Source organism: Prosopis cineraria, unplaced genomic scaffold (genome assembly GCF_029017545.1).
Source record: "Prosopis cineraria cultivar Desert tree isolate PC_DT_omini unplaced genomic scaffold, ASM2901754v1 PC33, whole genome shotgun sequence".
In the NCBI taxonomy this organism is placed as follows: Eukaryota; Viridiplantae; Streptophyta; class Magnoliopsida; order Fabales; family Fabaceae; genus Prosopis; species Prosopis cineraria.
Window position 1 is genome coordinate 98182 of NW_026555364.1, and position 7764 is coordinate 105945.

At 34.5% G+C, this 7764-nt stretch overlaps 1 long non-coding RNA gene across 1 annotated transcript; it reads right to left on the reverse strand.

The window, feature by feature from the left end:
- Window positions 1–3919: 3919 nt before the first annotated feature.
- LOC129295003 (uncharacterized) lies at window positions 3920–5560 on the reverse strand. The gene is made up of 3 exons (XR_008589486.1): window positions 5390–5560; window positions 4660–4725; window positions 3920–4110 (listed from the first exon to the last, which is right to left on the reverse strand). It is a non-coding gene; the product is annotated as an uncharacterized LOC129295003 (long non-coding RNA).
- Between the last annotated feature and the right edge of the window lie 2204 nt (window positions 5561–7764).

Genomic DNA, 7764 nt, shown 5'->3' on the forward strand with positions numbered 1-7764 from the left:
ACAAATTCAGTTACATCTTTCTTCATTCCTGGCCACCACCAACCTTGCTTCAAATCATGGTACATTTTAGTTATACCGGGATGAATTGTATATTTGCTCCTATGAGCTTCTTCTAAAAGGATATTCCTCAATCTTGGATCATTAGGTACACAAACTCTACCTTTATACTTCATCACTGTGTCCTCAGAGATGGTAAAATTTGGGGCCTTACCTACCACTATCTCCTTCCTTATATTCCTTAAGTAGTCATCACTCTGCTGTGAGACTCTGAGATCTTCCCAGAATTTGCTCTCAAAGTCTGCTACCTGGAGTGCGGCCATTTGATGTTCAATCACATCTACTGGAACATCATGAAAACTGTTCCACAAATGATATTCATGAACCATCAAATGTGCAGCATGAATAGTCTTTCTACTTAAGGCGTCAGCTACCACGTTAGCCTTACCCGGATGGTAATGTAATTCAAAGTCATAATCCTTCAGAAATTCCATCCATCGTCGCTGCCTCATATTAAGCTCTTTTTGATCAAATAAATACTTCAGGCTCTTATGGTCACTGAAGATTTGAAACTTAGATCCATACAAGTAGTGTCTCCATATCTTCAGAGCAAACACAACTGCAGCTAACTCCAAGTCATGAGTAGGGTAATTTTCCTCGTGTGGTCTCAACTGTCTGGAGGAATAGGCAACCACTCGGTCATTTTGCATCAAAACACATCCTAAACCCTTTAAAGAAGCATCAGTGTACAGAGTGTACGGCACCACAGGGTCAGGAATAGTCAATACTGGAGTAGTGGTTAACGTCTTTTTCAATTCTTGGAAAGCAGCTTCACATTTGTCAGTCCAAATAAATGGGGCATCCTTCTTAGTTAGCTTAGTTAAGGGCATCGCAATTTGCAAAAATCCCTTAATAAAGCGACGATAATAACCTGCTAGACCTAAAAAGCTTCGTATCTCTGTAACAGATTTTGGCTGTTCCCACTTCATCACTGCATCAATCTTGCTAGGATCCACCGCAACTCCATCTCTGGACACAACATGGCCCAAAAACTTTACTTCTTGGAGCCAAAATTCACACTTGCTTAATTTGGCATAAAGCTTATGTTCCCTCAAAACTTGCAAGACGATTCTTAAATGTTCACCATGAGCCTCCTCATCCTTTGAATAAATAAGAATGTCATCAATAAACACTACTACAAACTTATCTAAATAGGGTCGAAAGATCCTATTCATGTAATCCATGAATACCGCAGGAGCATTCGTAAGTCCAAACAGCATCACCATGAATTCATAATGCCCATATCTCGTCCGAAATGCTGTCTTAGGTATATCCTCTGCTCTTACTCTCAATTGGTGGTACCCTGACCTTAAGTCAATCTTTGAGAAAACTGCGGATCCCACAAGCTGATCCAGCAAATCATCGATTCTCGGAAGTGGATATTTGTTCTTGATGGTTACTTTGTTCAATTGTCTATAATCAATGCACAATCGGAGGCTTCTGTCCTTCTTCTTTACAAAAAGGACTGGAGATCCCCAAGGTGAAACACTCGGTCTGATGAAACCCTTCTCAAGTAGCTCTTCAATTTGCCTTTTCAGTTCCGCTAACTCTGAAGGGGACATCCGATAAGGAGCCTTAGAAATTGGCCCTGTACCGGGTACCAATTCAATTGAGAACTCTACCTCGCGCTTTGGGGGTAAACCGGAGACTTCGTCTGGAAATACATCCGCAAATTCTTTGACAATTGGGATATTCTTCACGCCTTCATCAATCTCAGCTTGGATAGAGAAGAAAACCATGTAGGCCTGGCAACCCTTCTTCATACATCTATCAACTTGCGCCGCCGACAAGAAAACATGATCTTGAGTCTCGACTGGGGTCACCGACAAAGAAGATAAAGACACACTCCTCTCTCTACAATCTAGGATAGCACCATTTGCAGCCATCCAATTCATTCCCACAATTACATCCATACCTCTCAGTGGTAGGATAATTAAGTCTATAGTTGTTTTTCTATTTTTAAACTCGACTACTAGGTTAAGGCATGCCTTAGCGGTCCTCACAGATTCTCCCGCAGGAGTAGACACATTCATATCAAAAGGTAAAATACACACAGGCAAATCAAGGTTCTTTACACAAGTTTCAGAAATAAAAGAGTGTGTAGCACCCGAATCAAATAGTGCAATAATATCATGATGAAGGATTTTGATGTTACCTCTAATGGCATCTGGGGAGTTCATGGTGTCCTGAGTAAGAGCAAACACACGACCAAAGACAGTAGGATGTTGGGAAGGGTTCTTCATATTTGAGCCCTGGTTGTCCCCACAAAACTTTGCAATGTGACCGGGTTTCCCACAAATGTAACAGACCCAGCACTGTCCGAAATGACGACGCCCGCATTTAGTGCACTGTTGAGAGCTCGCTGTACTCGGGGCAGGGGTAGATACTGTTGGGCTCCTCTGTGACCCGTGATAACTACTATGATAGCTCCTCTGTCCTTGGCCCCTTTGAAATAGACCCTTCTGCCTTCCTTGGTTCCATGAGCTACTCGAACCCTGATGGTTTTTCTTCATAATGCCTCCGGTGGGTCGAGGGTAGGTTGGGGGTCTATTATATGAATAACCCCTCTTCTCTCTCTCAACCTCCTTCTTACTGCGAGCTACTACTTGTAGTTTTATGCACATTTCATCATAATCTCGGATATCTAGATGAGCCAATTGTTCCCTCAATTCTGGTCTAGCCTTCTCCAATAAGCGCTTAGCCTTCCATTCGGAATCATCCCTATACTGCAGGTACGTGGAGTATCTAGATAACTCCTAAAACTTAGCAATGAATGTGTCCTCATCGAGGTTCCCTTGCTTAAAGGCATGGAATTCCGCTTCCTTCTCAGACCTTAACTCTGATGGAAAGTAATGCCTGAATAATTTTTCCTTGAATTCCTCCCAGGTGAGTGTAGAATCATCCCTGGGCCCTGCTGTCTCCCACCAATCTCTTGCTCCTTTCACTAGGAGCACTAATGCTACTTATACTTTTTGATTGCTGGTGCATGTGACTACTCAAAAGATGGATTCGAGTCTCTTCACCCATTCCTCTACCACGGATGGTTTAAGGTTACCATCAAACGTAGGAGGGTTAAACTTCCTAACAGTTTCCCACACATCAGTAATGGTCGGTGGGGCTCTCTGTTCCTCCTGCCTAATTTCTTTCCTTCTAGACTCATGATCTCTCAGAGTGGCAGGATGTGAGGAACTGCCTTCCCCCACATGACTCTCAACATGAGCCCTATCTCCATTTTCAGTTACCTTTTGCCTCTTTAGCTCCGTCAACTCTTGTTCGTATCCTTGAACCTTGTCTGTTAATGTTTTTACAAGCATTCTTAATTCCGCCAAGTCAGGCTCCTCATTTGGCAGTGGCGGTGGCAGGTGCTTATGTTGGAATCCTGAGTTACCACGAGTAACAAGCATTTTCTCTCCCCTCCTAAAGGATACAAGATGTAAATAATAAAATTAGCCTAGCTATATAATGGCCATACAATGAGAAGCACCATAACAATGTATATTGCCAACCGACTATATGCAATGCACCACACATAATAAATACATATTAAATTCACACAAATAATAGTTTCAAATAAAAGTTTAAATAAGTGTTACTAAAATATAGGCTCGAAACATAATGCTCTGATACCAATATGTAACACCCTCAAATTTACAAACCGATTTTTCACAAATTATTAATTCAACAAATCATTTTTTTTTCATTGAACCCTTATCATACCCTTATCATGGTAGAAAAATTTCTACCATGATACATCCAAGACAATATACCACAGGTCTTAAAATATCTCAAAAAGCAATTAGAACCATGAGGGACAGACATGATCCTCATAGCATGTTATTTAAATTAGGTCATGAATCAAAAGGGACAGACATAATCCTCTTGGACATATAAATGCATTTAATAAAAAGGATTAGAGTTTACATGCTCCATAGACAAGATATGTCCTAAGTTGGCACAAGATACATTGTATAATTCAAAATAAGAGGCAACGTAAAAGATGGTGTCTCATACACCATAATTACACCTCTGGTGCTTTCTCGGCCGGATTCGCTCCTGTAAAAATATTAACCACGGGGAATGAGACTTAAAAGTCCCAGTAACCAAAAATTAATATGTAATGATGCATGCGGATGTAACTAATCATGCGATTGCTAAGTGGGCACACAAAACATTTAACCAAACAATATTTTCAAACAAACCGAACAAGTATTTAATTGCATGACTGCACCTTATCTCCTCCTTTCACCATGCTCGGACGCCAAATCACCCGGCCAAAGGTGAGTTGGACCAAGCGACACGCCACTCATTGGGTCCAATGAGGGCTTACCACGTGGTAATAATTAACAGAACAGAAATTCCCATTAACACCATACATTAAAATACCCTGACAAGTCATGCATCATTCAAATATCCAAACAGGAATATATCCGAACAATAATATCTCATCATGATAAATAAAAAATAAATTTTTAACCCGCTTGGCAATAATTTCAAACAAGTATATACAGTATTTATTTTCAATAATTCATAATTTTTCCAAACAACAAAACAACACATAACCATTCACAAACACACTCATCACAACACATTAATAATGGTTACCTTGTGTCTTGAATAACAAGTTCCCCTTCACAACTCCTTTTTCACCACTATCTTTGTCAATATAATCTACATAATTATTTCACAATACTATATATTAATTTTATATTAAAATAAATAACTTTAATTTAAAGAGTTAGAAAGTCTTAGATCTATAATCCATATTAATACTAATTTAAGATTTATGCCTCATTTAACTTTCTAAATTCTTTTCTAAAATTCTCGTACCCTAATAAACTATTTTTTTTATCCTCAAATCACTTCTAGTATCACAATTTCATCATTCTATATTCTAAAAATTCGTTTAAAAATAAATTAAAAATTTTAGAATTATCCTGAAACCTCAAATCACCTTTCTATAACCTCAAAAATACCTATTCATACTTAAATAAATATTTAATAATCAGAGATTTATCCCTACATCTCAGATTCCACATAAATTCAACCATATAGATCTAGATTTTAACTCAAAAATTCTTAAACATGAGTTTCAACCTCAAGAAAATATTCTATAATATTTATTATATCCCTAAGAGTTTTAACCTATATTTTAATCTATCATATCATCAGATTAACTATCCTATAAAAAAAATCTTAATCAAAATATTTACTCTATCCTACAAAATAATCATATCACTAGAAAGCTAATATTATTTAGAAAATAACTATAAAATTAATTTTGTAATTAAATAAATTTTTAAATGCTAATCTAAACAGGAAAGTTAGAACATACCTGAAGAAAAAGAAAATAATCCTCCCTTGCGAGAAAACGCCGAGCAACGTGAGAGGAAGAGAGAAAAATAATATAAAAATGGGATTGTGAGTCCCAAAATTATATTAAAAAAAACTATAGGTTTGAATTTAATTATTCAAACCTTTGGGCCAAAAGTTGCAATTTTCTCTAAATTGCATCTTACCCTCTCATGCTTCCTAATGCACACACCCCCTCCTTTTTATACATGAAGGCACCTCTTCTCTTCCCTCATCTAACCAATGTGGGACTTAGAAACAACAACCTTCTACCCCCCTTTTTTTGTTCCTTCTACCTTCTCTTTTTTTTAAACACACACATAAAAAAAAATTATTTGTATATTATATCTTATCTAAATATTACTTATGTGGTTTTAAATTTAAATTTTTAAATTCATAATTAAATACCTAACCATAATATTATTTCTAAATAACCTCAAATAATATAAATTCCTATTATTATCATTTTTTTTCTCAAAACCTAAATTCCACAATTTCTTTATTATATAAAAAATCAGGATGTTACATTTCCCACTATGAAACTAAAATTAACTTGTAAAACTTTTGAAAGACATTTATGAATATATGATAATCTTAAAAATTTATCAAAATCACTTTTGAATATGAAGCTAATCATTGGTAAATTTTTATACTTGTTAATATATAGGTAAACTACTTAGAAAGTCAAGGAAAGACACTACTGAAATTACTATTATAGGTTGAGACTATTATTAATGTCAATTGGGGGAAATAAGGATCCCAAGTAATATGGGTTGAGACTATTGAATTTGCTATTATGAGTTGAGATTATTGTTAATCCCATTTTCAAGTTTAGATTCTAGTTTTTCTAACTGAGATTGGAGTCGAAAAAACAAGTTAAGCATGTGAGCTAGCTTGTTTAACCCACAAAATTTGACGGATTAGATTGAACAAATTAGTTCGTTTTTTTAAAATGGATTGGGCTAACCCAACCCACAAAACTAGTAGGTTAACACAAGTTAGTCCGCGGGTTAGCATATTTTTTAAGAATAATTTTTTTATTTTTTAATCATATTATATCTTTTTATAAATCTACAATAATGATAATATCTCTCAAATATATAATTTATAACTCCCAAATATATTCTTTACATTTGAAATATAATATAAATCTTTTTTACAATTTGCAATTAAAATTTTTGTTGTAGTTTGTAAATCAATGATTTATTAGTTTTTATAAAAATATTTTGAATATATATTATTTGTTAATCTCATAAGATCTATTGATTGAAATCATAAATATAAATTCATTAGAAAAAGTAATATGGGTTTATGTTTAAATTTTCTTTCCTAGTGAGAAAGATAATACACCTAGGCGAGAAGATGATTAATAGTAAAAATTTAACAAAATAAATTTGCTTGGTTGAATTTTATATTTATTTTATTTATTTACAAGTTCTTTAATTGTTAATTTGTCTTAAAATGTGAAATAAATATATATATTTATATTATATAAATTTTAAATTGTTAAAAAAATTGATAAATTTCTGCCGGCTGGGAGTTGAGTTGGGTTTTTCAACCCGTTTTATTTGACGGGTTAGCTTAACCCAACCCGCAAAAATACTAACTCACGAGCTGGCCCGTAACCCGTTTATCCAGTACTAATTGAGATTAACAATAATTTCAATCTATAATAGTAATTTTAATACTTGAAATCAACTTTATAAACTCATATATTTTTAATTTTAGGTAAGAAACATATTTAATTATTGGGATTTCAATAATTTGAGGTTCATAATTGTAATCAATGGTCTTGTAAGATTTTTAATTGTCATTTTCTCTTATATCTTCTTGAGGACTGAAATTATATCCATTCTGAGTTCTAAAACTCGTATTTGCGGCCTTATATGTCTGCTATGTTTTGCACTTTTCTTGACTTCCTAAGAGATATTCAGAGAACGCATTTGGAAAAATAAAGGGTACACTAATAGTTGCTTGAATGGGATATAATCTGTTATTGTTTATGCTCCTGCAACTGCAAAATTACTACATAATAGGCCTCGCCTTCGATGAACTCAGGTTTTAACTTACCAAACTAGTTTATTTATCATGACTAAACTTCCTGAAGTTTTTCATGATGGCAAAATTAGCCTTTGGTTGAAAATCCCGTGCCCTTGTCTGGTCAAAATGTTATATTGGGCTCCTTTTTCAGATTACTTTATTAGGATCCTTTGATAGTCGTATAATTATTTTTTCTTTTGTTTATCATTTTGTTATCATTGTTCAATAAATTTTATTATTTTTAAAGTAAGAATATAAAATATTTTTTATCTTGAATATACTTATTTTATTTTGTCACACTGTAAAATTTATGTTTTC